This window comes from Cavia porcellus, unplaced genomic scaffold (genome assembly GCF_034190915.1).
Source record: "Cavia porcellus strain 051 isolate PalLab524CR breed Dunkin Hartley unplaced genomic scaffold, mCavPor4.1 scaffold_28, whole genome shotgun sequence".
In the NCBI taxonomy this organism is placed as follows: Eukaryota; Metazoa; Chordata; class Mammalia; order Rodentia; family Caviidae; genus Cavia; species Cavia porcellus.
In genome coordinates, this window is record NW_026947511.1 from 44349086 (window position 1) to 44363104 (window position 14019).

Below are 14019 nucleotides of genomic sequence, written 5' to 3' on the forward strand. Positions count from 1 at the left end.
CTCTACTGGCTCATCCCAGACCCCGACAACTTGGTTGTTACTACCTCTCCTTCTCTACTTTGCCACTCTCTAGCCACAATGGCATTAATTTTTAAACAAGCCAAATTCTTTCTCCCCTCAAGCCTTTCCTAATCTGTCTCTGCTCCAAAGCTTTCCCCTTTTGTCTTTGCCTAATTCGTAATCATCATTTAGGTTTCTACTCAAATATGCCTTTCCTAAAAGACCTCAACTACTCCCCAATTTAAATCATACTTCCTGTCATTCCTTTAGTGCCCACCTGTGTATTTCTTTGCTCTTATCACAGCTTAGAGATCTTCCTTTTTGTAACTACACTGTTTAATGCATGACTGTCCTGCTATGCTGTAAACTCCATAGGAGCTGAGAATGTGTCTGAAGCTCTCCATTGCAGCTCTACCACAGTATTGGGCACAGGGCCTTTTAGGAAATAGGTACTCAGTAAACATTAGGAAAAAACACTCACTTCATTTGGGGAGACCAAACATTTTCTGGAGGAAGCAGAATTTTAGTTTGCTAAATGAATACAGGATTTGGTAGACTGAAAACTGATGCTCAACTTAAACATCAGCTGACTTGAATCAGCAGGGTGCTGGCTGCACATGGCCCACCTGGGGACTGTTGTCAAAATAAGAAGGAGATCTGGAGAGGACGAGTCATTGTTGTTTGGAGCTGATGTGGGCTCGCCTGGAGGAGCTTGTCCAGCTTTTTTCCTGGTATGAACTTCACTGTCTCGTCAGAGCAGCTCGGGACCTTGTTGTCGCTGAGAATGACTCTGTTCACTTTGGAGGAGCTCTGGTTCTTACGGTGGGCATTGCTCCCTGCTCTGGAGGGAAGATGTTGTGCTGCTCAGTCTTCAGGAGAAGCTTGTCACACTGGTACCCTGACATGAACTCAGCTGTTCACATTGTTGGAGGAGTTCAAGACCTCACTGTCACCGAGGCTGGCTGTGGTACTTTGCAGGGGAGCTCTGGTTATTACTTTGAGCATTGCTTCCTGGCTCCAGTGTAGAACCCTCAGCCTGCTGGCACAGCTCCTTCATTCCACGGACACAGACTTTGTAGTTTCCATCACTGACCTTTGGGCCTTCCCAGGGCAGATCTGTGAAACAGACTTGCATGAAACCTTGTTGTGGGCTCTCAGCCTCCAGCTGGACTCATAGTGGGCACTGGCATGGGCTTTTCGTCTTCACTGAACTTGTGCAACACACTGCCATGGGATCCAGGCCCTGGGCTGGATTTCCTAGGTCTTTAGTGGGTGGGCAGATTTCCTGCACTTCTCGTGTTTGACTCTTTGTGTGATTATTACAATACTATAAATTATGTGTCCTATATATAACTGTTCTCCTTGCAAACCCTGACTACTACACCAGACTTCAGGAGTTCAGATAGAATATTTCAGAAAGAGGAAACTGACCCCAGATGTTTGATACTAAAGATTCTGAAATCCAAATCCAACACAATCCTAGCAACAAGAATAAAGTAAGGATCTCATTACATAAAAGTAATCAGGTAAAATAGCTTAAAATGTCATCATTTTTTCTTTAATAATTCCGTAACTAGCTCAAACTGACCCCACAACTTCTTCCTACCAACGGCACCCCATTTCCCAGTGCTCCACGATCTAAACTTGGAGGGTTTTTTTCTTTCCTCCATATCCAGTCATCTAGGTTTTCTTTTGAAATGTCTTTCACAGCTCTTTTTTTTCTCTATTTTAATCAAAGTGTAATTCAAACGCCCTTCTATATGTGATTCCTGCAACCTTCTAAATCAGTTTCTCAGCCTTGGCCCTACTGACATTTGGGACTGGATAATTCTTTGGGAGCCTGACGTGCATACTGTAGGATGTTTAGTGGCATCTCTAACTTCTATCCTCTAGATATCAGAAGCATCTTGATCCTCCAAGTCTCCAGACTGTGCCAAATGTCTCCTGGAAAGAAAACTGCCCCCACTGAAAACCACTGGCCCCCGAGAGAGATGGGAGCTCTCTTAACTACTTAATTGAAAGTTACCCTATCCTTTCAAATTAACTCAAATTTTATCTTTACTATGAAAATATGGGTGCCAAGTAACAAACAGATGCCCAGTTGTTTAATTTTACAAATAATTAAAAATCCGCAGTGTACAACAAGTAAGAGACCATTATTTATCAAGATTTGTTTTTGTAGTACCGGGGATTACACCCATGAGTCTTTGCACTGAATGATATCCTTGGCCCTTAAAAAAATTTTTTTTGGGGGCTGGGGATTTAGCTCAGCGGCATAAGTACCTGCCTTGCAAGCAGGCAGTCATGAGTTTGATCCCCAGTACTGATAAAAATGAAAAAAAAAAAAAAAAAGACAAAAAAAATTTTTTTTTTAATTTTAAGACAAGATCTCACTAAATTGCTGAATTGTCTACCCTAGGCTCAAACTGGCAATCCTCCTGCCTCAGTCTCCCAGAGTGCTTGGATTACAGGTATGCACCACTATACTTGGCTAGTTTGTCAACTTGACAAAGATTTAAAATGATAATATACTGGAGCACAGGCTCAGATTTCCAGCTACTCAAGAATCTGAGGCAAGATGACTGGGAGCATCAGACTAGCCGGGACTAACTCAGCAAAACCTGTCTCAAAACAAGAAGTTATAATCAAAGCAGTCTGAGGATGTAGCTCAGAGGTAGCATACCCTTAGGTTTAATTCCTAATATCACACACAAAAAAATAACAACAACAGTGTTGATAAGGATGTAGAGAAACTGGTAGCATAAAACTGGTACAATGCTTTTAGATGGCCTTTAGCAATGTATTTCAATTTTTAATATGATTATAATCCTTTGACTCTGGCTTGCTTTCAGATAATCAGGTGAGTGGGCAAAAGGAACAATGTCCTGTAACTGCAAACCTGGAAATATTCAAAAGGTTCTCCTAGTGGGAAATGGTTGGATAAATGTTAGTACATTTAGAATATTTTATGTACTAATATAGAATGATAGCCATATAGATATAAATGCAAGGTTTCAAATAGTACGTACTGCCCAAAATACCATTTTGAACGTATGTTTATGTATAATTACACTTAGACGATTAGAATGCACACTAATATTCTAGTGAATATGTTGAAACAGAAACTTTTTGCAATCTCATATTTTAAATATATTATAGGAACTGCTAAGGAACTTTATGAATTCATATCTGGAAATTTTTAGTTCACGAAAGCCACCTAAAACATTTCAAGAAAATATCTTGAGTTGGAACATTGTTCTTAACCATGTTTTTGCCCTAGAGAAATCAAAGGTAAAAAGGAAGCTTATAAAGAAAAATGTATTTTTGTGTATGACAGTTTACCAGTATGATGCATCCATGAATCATACTGAAAATGTCCCTTGAAATCAAAGAAAACAATGTTTATATAAAAAATGTGTCCCAAAGTTCCCCAATAAAGAAAGGTGTTTAATCAAAATATTTGCTGACAGCTGGTTAGTGCTGATTCTAAAGTAGAAACGAAAATCAATGTCACTGTGGTCTTTTGTGTACAAGAACTGAATATGCAAATTAACTCAAAATGGAGGTTCATTATCTGTTTTACACTTCAAGTGTGATTTTAAGCACTGTAGGTATATACACACACACCAATCCAGAACACACATATATCTCAACAACCATGCACATCATCTGTTCAGAACTGGGAAACGCATGCATGCTTCTAAAACATTAAATGGAAGGCAGATGGTAGTCACTGATCAACAGACATAAAAATCCTTCTAAATCCTACTCCCTCTAACAGTCCTTCTACTTTTTTTTCTTTAGAAAAATATCAAGCAGTATTTTGCTACTGTTGATGTGCAACTCCAAAATTACAATGGGCAATGCAAAAGAGGATTTCAAAGAAAGAAAAATGTCTTTTGACACAGTTTGCTTTCATAGTCTTAGGCAGAAGATAACACTAACTTTGAAACTCACAGCATACTGTAGTTTTATCAGTATCTAATGTGTAAATTAGCTCTTTCTATAACTGGAGGTTTAGCTTTCAAAATACATAATTACTGATCACTTTAGTCTGCATCACATTTCTTTTGCAGGGTGAAATGAGCTAAAACAGCTGTTACATCCTAATAGCTTTATAATGTGCACAGAATTTCTATGACTATTAGAAATTAAACCTACAGCCTCCTATCAGCAGAACATGTCCATGTGTATATATGACCCACATTATTTGGAAGAACAATTATTAACTTATAAAATGATAATTTAAAACATAATGAAGTAGGTCTGCTAAAAAAATATTATGGCTCTTAAATGAGGTCAAAGCCAACAGTGGCTCCCCCACCCCTCCACATCGATGGAGACTCTGGGTTGAAGGAAGTCCAAATGTTCATGCTACCACCACTGCTTGCAGGGATCGAGCCCTCTATTTTCATACTGAGAGATGAATTTTTAGAAGGTGAACCAAGCCTGGCACTCTGCCCAGAATTTCTGGCAGCTGACAAGCAATCGGGTTTTACTTCTGGTCTGCTCTCCCCTGAGCTAACTCCATATCCACAAAGAGCACCCTGATCTACGGACCTGTACATTTATAATAGTCACCTAGAAAGCTCTGATGATTTTATTAATCATGGGACTTGCGCACACTATTTTCTTTAAAAATATTTCTGTGGGGGGCTGGGGGTTTAGCTCAGCGGCATAAGTGCCTGCCTTGTAATCAGGCAGTCTTGAGTTCGATCCCTGGTACCAATAAAAACGAAAAAAAAAAGAAAAAAAAATTTCTGTGGAAAGAAATGTGTAAAGTCTTGGTATCATATTGCAACACTGGGAGAGGGGAGGAATAGCAGTTGTAAAGTATTTTTTTCCGAAAAAATCGATTCCCCAGGCAACTGCAACTGGGGATGATAAGAGAGCTAAAGAGACTCGATGACATATCTGATTAGCAACTACTACCAGAGCAATATAAATTAAAACCCAGGAAGCACAAAATACGGACGTATAACAGATGTGTTACATAATTAATGGCTCAACTGGGTGATCCAAGCTATCAACGCTATGAAAGGTTATAGCAGCCAATGCAAGACACTACAGGGGTAAAATCTGAAGGCACAAAAGCTTAACTTTCCATTGAGAAACTTCCTTAACATCTTCTTTCAATTACATTTCCAAAATAAGCAGGATAGAAAAAATGACTAATTCACAATAATAAATTTATAACCAAGTATTGTTTTTACCTCCACAATATACATGCCCATTTTCTTTGTCATCTAAAAGTTAAATATGCATATTCCATTAATGTAATTTTTTTACTCACTCTAGAAGCTGGACTGAAGATCCTGGAATCTCTTTGCCAGCAGTCCCATTAATTCTGGTATCTGTTTTCTGTGCTAGAATACCTCAGCGTATACCCAGGAGCCCAAAGTCCTGGGCTTTGCATTTGATTCCTTCCTAGTTTTCTACTTGACAGAGCCACTGTCCATGACTAATAGTTGAGTACTTGGCTTCCTGCTTCAGGATTTCATTTTCATTAATAGATACTTGGAGATCAGCAGTACCAAAACAGATTTCAAAAGGAGATCTCAAACATGAACATTAATCCCTTCATGTTCACTTCCTCACATGTAAGATCTAAACTCAGAATGAAATACCTACAAAAATGCATCACTTTTTAAAGCAAAAGACATACGTGCTTGAATCCTGGCTCCAAAAGAGTAACCTCTTTTTCACTTCTCTGTGCCAATCCAGTTTATAGTTTTCTACAAGGAGTGTTTTAATCACATAAAAAGGAGATTTTAAAACTTTTACCAAAACCAAATAAATCCCAGAATCTACAAAAGCTATACAAGGTAACAGAGAAGGAAGACAGCGTCACTTATGTATACTCTTTGAGCTTAAGTCACAGGTAGGAGGCATGCATGAGTAAATGATAAACATACCACTCTGACTGGTGACACAAAAAGGGTTCTTTCTTAGGAACCAAGAATCAAGCTGGAGAAGCAAAAGGACATAAGGATGGAGAGCTGAGCACAGGGTTTCAGCATGACCAAGGCCCATTATGGTCAGCCTCTGGCTGAAGTCCTGACTCTGAAGAACACCCTTTCTCCCTTATTTAGATGGCATGAACCCCAGTCCTTTAGACTGTTCAGATTCTCTGTTAGACCCCCATAACATCTTTATTATTGTGCCTGTCACATTTTCTTATCAATCTTCTTTAGTCTATCATCCCCATTATATCGCGAAATTCTTGAGACGAGCAGCTGTGTCTTGACACTTACACTAGGCACCTGTGTTTTAGTCGATAAATGTCTGTCAGGTGAGTGTCTCAATAAATCGATCCTATTAATAACAGAGTTGGATTGCGAAGAAGAAAAGCATGAGAAAAAGGGGGTGTGATCACCCACTAAGGAGGGGTCATCTGAACTGCTCCCTGGACCTAACTGCTTGGGAAGTAACCATTAGCAGAACCAAATATAGGTCTTGCCCTTCCAGAATAAAAATCAGACAACGGCTGTTTGTGGTAATAATTACAGGTTATTACTGTCATTAACAGCATCTCATGCAATGAGGTTATTAAGATACTAATTTATATTCTAAAATCATAAAACAAAAACACAAAGAAAAAGGATGACCCTGTTCTATTTTCTCATGTTCCAATCCCCCTTACACATAAAGGATCTCAACATGTTATTATCCTTTAAACAAAACAAAAAGCCTGGATTCAACTGAGTAACTTACCAGCAGTCATTTCTCTAAGGTCTTACTGAATCCAAAGCATAATGGGGCTTGGGGTGTGTTTGTATTGTTGTGGGGTTCTCCAAACTAGAGTGTAGGTGAAAACAACAAATGGATAAAGTCTCAAGATGCGTTAAAAAGTAACACAAGATGTGAAGAGAAATTTTGTAATTTGTGGCCTTTGTTTCTAATCATAGCTGAAGCAAAATCAGCAGTTAAGAAAATCAGGTTCACTCTGTAATAAAGTCTAAAATGATCTTAAGGGGAATGAAGGGGCAGGAAATTCAGCTCTATTGACAAACTGACAAAACACACCTAGATAACGGGTTACTGCACTCTTCTCGGAGCATGGCTGAAAAGGAAATGTCCTCCACTGATCATCATTGTCACCATCATGAGTACACCCACTGCTGCAGTCAGCGGCAGTGAGCAGCACACCGGCCTCCTTCTCATGCGCACTCCTGGGAACAGCTCCTCCCGAAGGCCAGCGTGGGCCTATTCAGGGCTCCATGCTCCAGGTCTGGTCCTACTACTCTAAAGCAGATTTACACACACACACGCACGCACGCACGCACGCACGCATGCATACGAAGGCTCTACCACTGAGCTGCACCCAAATTGAGCAGCTATTACTCCACCTGATACCCAACAGTATTAAGACTGTCAAGTCAGATTTGGTTACAAATTCAGCTTTTCTAAGGCTTAATTTCCTCATTTGTAAAATTAAAGTGCTGTTCTTTCTCTCACAAGGCTCTTGTGAAAATCACAATACAGTAATGACAGGTGCTCGGCCTCGGGCAAATCCTTAGGTAAATGTTTGACTTTTCCCTTCCTGTCCTTTCCTGGGGTCCTGTGACCCTGTCTCTCTTTAGTCCATTTCTCCTTTCTTCTGTTTCCTGACTTCTTATAAATAATTCTCCTTCAAGTTATTCTTCTATTTATTTTAAAATTCCAAAAGAAGTTAAACCTTATTTGTGTGAAACTGAATAACTGTACTGCAGAAGCCCTCATATCTGCTGTGCTTTGCAGATGACGGCTCAAAAGCCAGCAGGCACCTGACTGTACGTCGACGGACTTGGGGCGTAATTCATGCTGCACATCAGCAGGAAGACTTAACCAGTACAAACAGCTTCGCATGTTATTTCACAAATCACAGACTTCAGAACAATTTATATTTAAATACGGCTTTATAAAAAAAAGGAATTTAAAATTCTCTTTGGCTCTCAGTAAAACTGTTATAATTTAGTGACACCGTGTGGCTATACTTTGCTTTGCATTCCTAGAAGAAAACACTTCTCTGTATGCAGAGTTGCTCTATGCTAGTTCAATTATGATACTGAAGTTGTAGGGTAGTGGTACAATTCAAAATACATGTGAATTAAAACAATGACTTTTAAAAGTGAAATCCTTCTTGCTTCTCTTACATCTGAATACGACATTTCTTGCATTGTGCTCTCCCGTCACACACAAAAAGTAAAGGCTTGGCATAATTCTCACTAGTATGCAACACCCTCCTGGATAAAATAAAGTGTCTGCCTTTAAAATTAAATATTTAACACTCAGGAGCAGGGAACAGAACAAAAGAAAAGAAAGGAGATACACATGCATTCATACACTGTTAAAACAGGCAGGAGAAAATACTTTCATAAATAGCAATGCTTATTTTCTCATTTGTTTTATGTCTCCTAGATCTACAGCATGGTGTAGGTACTATAATCTAATGAGAACGTGTAAAAAAGATTATGCTGTATCTAATGACGGCAGGGATGGGGAGAATCTGGAATGGATGGTAGCAATAAAAAAGACGAAAAGTGCCTTATACCAAAAAATAGTACAGTGTTAGTATTCATCTAATGAGGCCTCCTGCAGCAGACCAGCTACTCTGGGTAGCACGCAGCGTACACCAAAGAAAGACTAAATATCTACAACTCTAACCAGAAATGTCACCCCTTTCATTTCAGTTTAAAATGCCCACCTTCCCTCTCTGGCTTTTGCTGGCCACTCTGTGTAAAGTAACAATGCTCCCACCATCAACCATCTTCAAAATATTAATCATTACCCTCTGTGTTCTTATAGCTTGTTTATATCTGCTTCTCCAAAATTCCATGAGCGCAGAAACTCTGGCAAGTTTTCATCAGTGTTACGGCCTCGGTACCACGTTAGATGCACAGCACAAAGTGCGAGCTTATTTGTTGAATGAGCAAGTGATGAATGAGTAAACAGAGGAATAAATGAAGATAAATCTATTTCCTTAGCTGGTAAAGCATGCCTAAGTTTCTTGTTCTAAGTGAAAATAAAGCCATTCTAGTGAGATGTTTATCATCACTTACAGCCCCTAATGTGACCCCTGAGACCAGGAGACAGGCTGACAGATTTGCTCAAATATCCTTTCTTTTTTCTGCGACACATTTGGTGCACTGTAACTTCTCATTCTAAAAAAAGAGGAAAGGGAGAGAATGGAAATGAAAATAATTAAAACATTCAGCAAAAGCAAAGAAATCAATGGAACAAAGTAGAATACATGCTAGAATTCAGCACTTGATAAATATGGCCTTCCACAAGAGTGTGGAAAGAAATCATTATTAATGAATGTCTTAGTCAGCTGCCTCCTCCTACCTGCAAATATATACAAAAAAATCTGGCTGAATATTTAACATAACGTTTATTAAAGTAGTAGATAAAAATATATGAAAACACAGCATAGTTTAAAGCTAGAGGAATACCTTCCTAAACATGCTATCAAATCATAAATCATTTTTTAAAAGACCAACAATAGATGTCACTACATTTTTAAAAGTAAGGTTAAAAATTACCAACAAACTCAAAAAACTAATAACCAACTGTACAATACATAACAGACAAAATGGTACTGTTGACAAAATAATGTCATTATATATACTTAGATATACCACGGTATCAATATAAAGTTCTCACAAGTCAAAAAGAAAAAGATAACCATTCCGGAAAAAGAAATATACGGAAGACAAAAACCACCTTTTCATAAATAAGAACAAATGCCCAGTATTCAAAGATACTTTAACTCAGTGATAAATTCAAAGTAAAATAACAATGTGCTTATAAATCATAAACTACAAGGGCAACATGTTACCAATACCTCCACTGGTGACAGGTTCAGAAGAGGAGGTGCTGTTATGTTTAATTGGTGGAACCTGGATAGAGTCCCTGCATACCCAATGTGACCATACTAAGTGGTATCTGTAAGAACAGGCCAAGGGAATGGGATAGGTCAGGGAGCAACACCCTGGGGAGAACTCTCGTGACTGTCATACAACTGAGCTACTTCTCATGACAGCAAATTTTTATAAAAGGCCATCTCGTGTGCTTGGCTCCCCCTCCACATGGCCAGTTCCCTTCCCACCATGGTGGGACACAGCCAGGTAGCCAGCACCATGCTGTTTGGACTTTCCAGAAATCACAACTGCGAGTCAGAATCTGTTTTCCTTATAAAACACCCAGTCTTTGAAATAGCAACACAAAATGGCCTAAGATGGAGCTCTGTTACCAAGTCGTCTTACATTTCAGCTGTATTATATGACTGCCAAACTAAAAGCATCATGTTGTGAAATAGCTAGAAATTAATTATAAAATCCCTAGGATACTCAATAATTGCCACTTTTTACTAGTGTTTTCCATTGAGTCCTAGGCTTTACCATTTAAGCAAACTATGGAAAATATTGGGAAAACCTTACCAGACAGTAAAGAAAAATATTTGAAGCTTGTGGATCACGATAAAGGAGAGAAAAAGGAAGCTTGCAAAGACGTAAGATGATTCTGGGGGGCATGAAAAACTGTGTGTAAAATAAGTAACTTTTCTTCATCTATAGCTAAGGGTTAAGGGAGATGATTGGCCTAAGCTTTTGGCGAGAGTTATCCCTGCTTACCTCAGAGAGTTCAGAAAAACCCAGTCAATCACTTCTACTCTCGGCCGCAGTGGAACCATCACTCTGGCTTTGAGGCCTAACGTTACCCTGACTGCCATTAGATAGCACCCACTACCTTAGCAAGGTAAATGTTGACTGAATTACATTACACAAGATATATAAATGGCAAATTTTATGTTACACTGTGTATTTTACCAAAATAAAAAATGCTTTGCCAAAACCTAAACATATAAAATTTCAGAAACATAAAATGGGCAGGTTATTAAGATAAAGGGAACAGTTAAAGGCATATTCAAGATTGCGATTTATAGGCAACTCAGAAAACTGCCCAAAGAACTTAGCTCTTGAGTTAAGGAAAGTGGGGGCAAAGTGAGAACTGCCACTGATAAAGATCAAGCATCAGTTGAGTCTCACAATTTAGGAAAATTAATAAAAACCACTTATTCACTGAACCTCTGCTTCCCATAAGGAACTGCACTTAGTACCTGTTATTTCCTTCATTTCTCGTGGCAAAGTTCATGATGAGGAGGATACTGTTCCCGTTGGTAGGTACAGATCACAGGGATCAGAAAGGCGCAACTTATCACAATGCAAGTTTGAGGTAAAAACTATGATTTGAGAGGAGCTCTAACTCCACAACCCAGTTCCTTTACTAACAATGCTGATTTATAGACAATTTTATGTAGCCTCAGAGAGAGGAAATGGTAATCTACCACTTCTAATTCAAAGAGTATCTCTTCTGTGAATGCAATGGATGGAATCTTTTATCAAAACATTACAGTCATATCCTTCAAGAAGAATCTCAAAGTTCAGTTTCAAAAAAAAAACATCGGAGAGAATAACCTTTACAAATAGTACAGACCATTTTCCTCTCCAGGGAATCTTCCAGTACTCACACTCAAGTTAATGAGTACATTTGATAAAAAGCACCAACAAATATATGTACATATTATTGTTGTTAAATCAATCTCTCACTACATATCCAGTGCTTTAACACCACAAACTCCAAACATCTATACACTATCTACTAAATATTGTGCCAAAATACTAAAAGATTAGAGTCTATAATCCTTGCCTTTAAGAGCTTGTAATTTTGGTATCAAAGGCAAGACAAACAAAGGACACTGAAGAACAATGGTAACATACAAACATGCAAATTAATATTATGCAAACTAAACGCTGCTATGCTAAGGGAATGAAGTGTGTAGTTGCTCAGTGAAGTTCCTGCAAGTGTTTTTAGAACGTCAAGTAGTCAATAATGATTGTAATGATTCGAAACACTAGACATTCTTGGGTAATCAAGGGAGATTATTCCTAGATCCATTTTAAAAAGTATCAAAATCTAACCTATCACAAAGGCAGAGTTCATTAAGGGCTACCGTAGTTAATAATGGTAAGGTGGTTATAAGGGTTTTTCCTTAACTTTCTTACAAACTGGCTATTGAGACGTCTTCCTCTTGTGGCCATCATTAATTTCTAATACCACTCTTGGTCAGTATTTCAGATTTGGGAACTGAAATACCAAGACAAAAGCCAGCATCGTGAATACATCAATGTTCTGCACTGGCAAAATAAGGACTAACTGTAAATAACACCCATTGGTAAGTGAAGGGGAAGTATATCTTCCAAAAGGCTGAAGTGATGTTGGAGGGCTTCGCTCCTTACACCTGGAGCTGCCAGGTGTACACAGTCACGGCAAGTACCACATTTCCATTGCTTCAAATTAAACACAAACAATGTCCTTCGGTTCATGTCAGGCACTTTGGTTATTATATGCTGTTCGTTTTTAAACCTACACAATCATAGCAGCTTGAGTCAATGCAGACTCAAACTCAGTTATTCTGCCAGTATCCATAGGCAGCTCTGAGATAGGGAGTCTTCACTTGATTTCTTGTCCCTCTTATTTTAATTCACTCAAAATCTCTCTGATAAAACAACAACTGACGGGTCTGAGACACTTCAGTCCCTCTTTGGGAATGAAACTGGCTTTGTTCATTTTCACACAAGCAGATTCCTGTGTAACGACATTATGTCCAGTCACACCTTTAAAAACAAATGTTGGCACATTCTTTACTGTACTAGAGGCTGAAAGCTTTGTGGAGTTCTTGTGCTAGAAGAATTTGGACCTGCTGCTGTGCCACGAGTATCACAGCTGCAAGGGTAACTCATGACCAAGAGACCAAGTGCTGTGGGGCACCCCCTCCCCTCCACTAAGTCACACAGCAGTCTGTTTCAGTCACAGGTGGTGGTGGTGGCCGTGCCAGCGTCACATGCTTGCTGGTAGATGGCCACAATGTCCCTTCCCTTTTCTTCCTGCCACGCCTGACTAAAAGAACCAACCACTTTCTGCTTTTGATCTTGGACCTGAAGGTAGAGAATATCTGGGAACAACTTCCAGTAGAAAAATGTCAGAATTTCAGGGCCCTTTAATGACCTTTCCCAACTCCCAAATTCATTAATTTGTACAGATTTTGCAGAAGTTTAGAAAGTTTAACAATGATTTACACATAAAGGGAGAATATGAAATACAATAACAGTAGGTTTTCAATACTTTTTAAAAACAATCCTAATGGGTCCTGCAAGCTATGTGCCTTTAGGAGGAGGTCTCCATAATTATGATGTATTTCGAAGCCTGAAAAAAAGCCCTGATCCTGAATGTATGAATTCATTTTGCAGTGATCATTGTTGGTGAACTTTCTGTGCAGGCTTTCTGTGACAGGAAACACTGCAATTAGATGACCTTGCCTTTTTCGAAATGACGATGGAGTTGATGGGTCAGGGGAGGACTGGTTGCTGAACAGCCTGAGCCTTTCTATTGGCCTACAAATCTCTGCATTTGATCTTCTTAGTACCATAACTATGGTGGGGGTTCACCGTGGCATTATAGCCAGCAGGCCAAAGGGACCTTAGAGATTACCCAGAGTGGGGCCAGCTAACCTCTGTGGTCACACTCCCTCTGTGGGGAGCCAGACAGTGACTTACTGTTTTCCTTCCCATAAAAGATTAAACTCAACCATTGTTCATTTAACAACCATTGCCAAGAGAAAGTAAGGACCAGACTTGCTGGACCTCTAACTGCCTAGAGAAGCAGATCTAAATTCAAGGAGCCTGACTGAAGATGACCCCAGTGGCTGAGCCCTGCAAAACTCTCTGTGTTTTCTTGAGGCCAAGTTCCCTATACAGTGCTTGCAACCTATGATGGAGCTCATTGAGGATATTAAAGCCAATCCACTCCTGAGACCTGTGGAGCTGTCCAAAGACTCTGGAACATTGTATGTCTAAGACTGAGTGCAAAGGATCTGGCAGTGGCATTCAGGCTGAAGGTGTGAAGGCGAGAGGGAAGATGAGAAGGGAAGAGGGAGAGAAAAGAAAACTGAACTTATTCTTTTATAAGTAACCCACTCCC

The 14019-nt window shown here is 39.3% G+C and overlaps 1 protein-coding gene across 4 annotated transcripts in view; it reads right to left on the reverse strand.

Annotated features, from left to right (window-relative positions):
- Btbd9 (BTB domain containing 9) overlaps positions 1–14019 on the reverse strand; it is a 376842-nt gene that overhangs the window by 303154 nt on the left and 59669 nt on the right. The window lies entirely within an intron of this gene.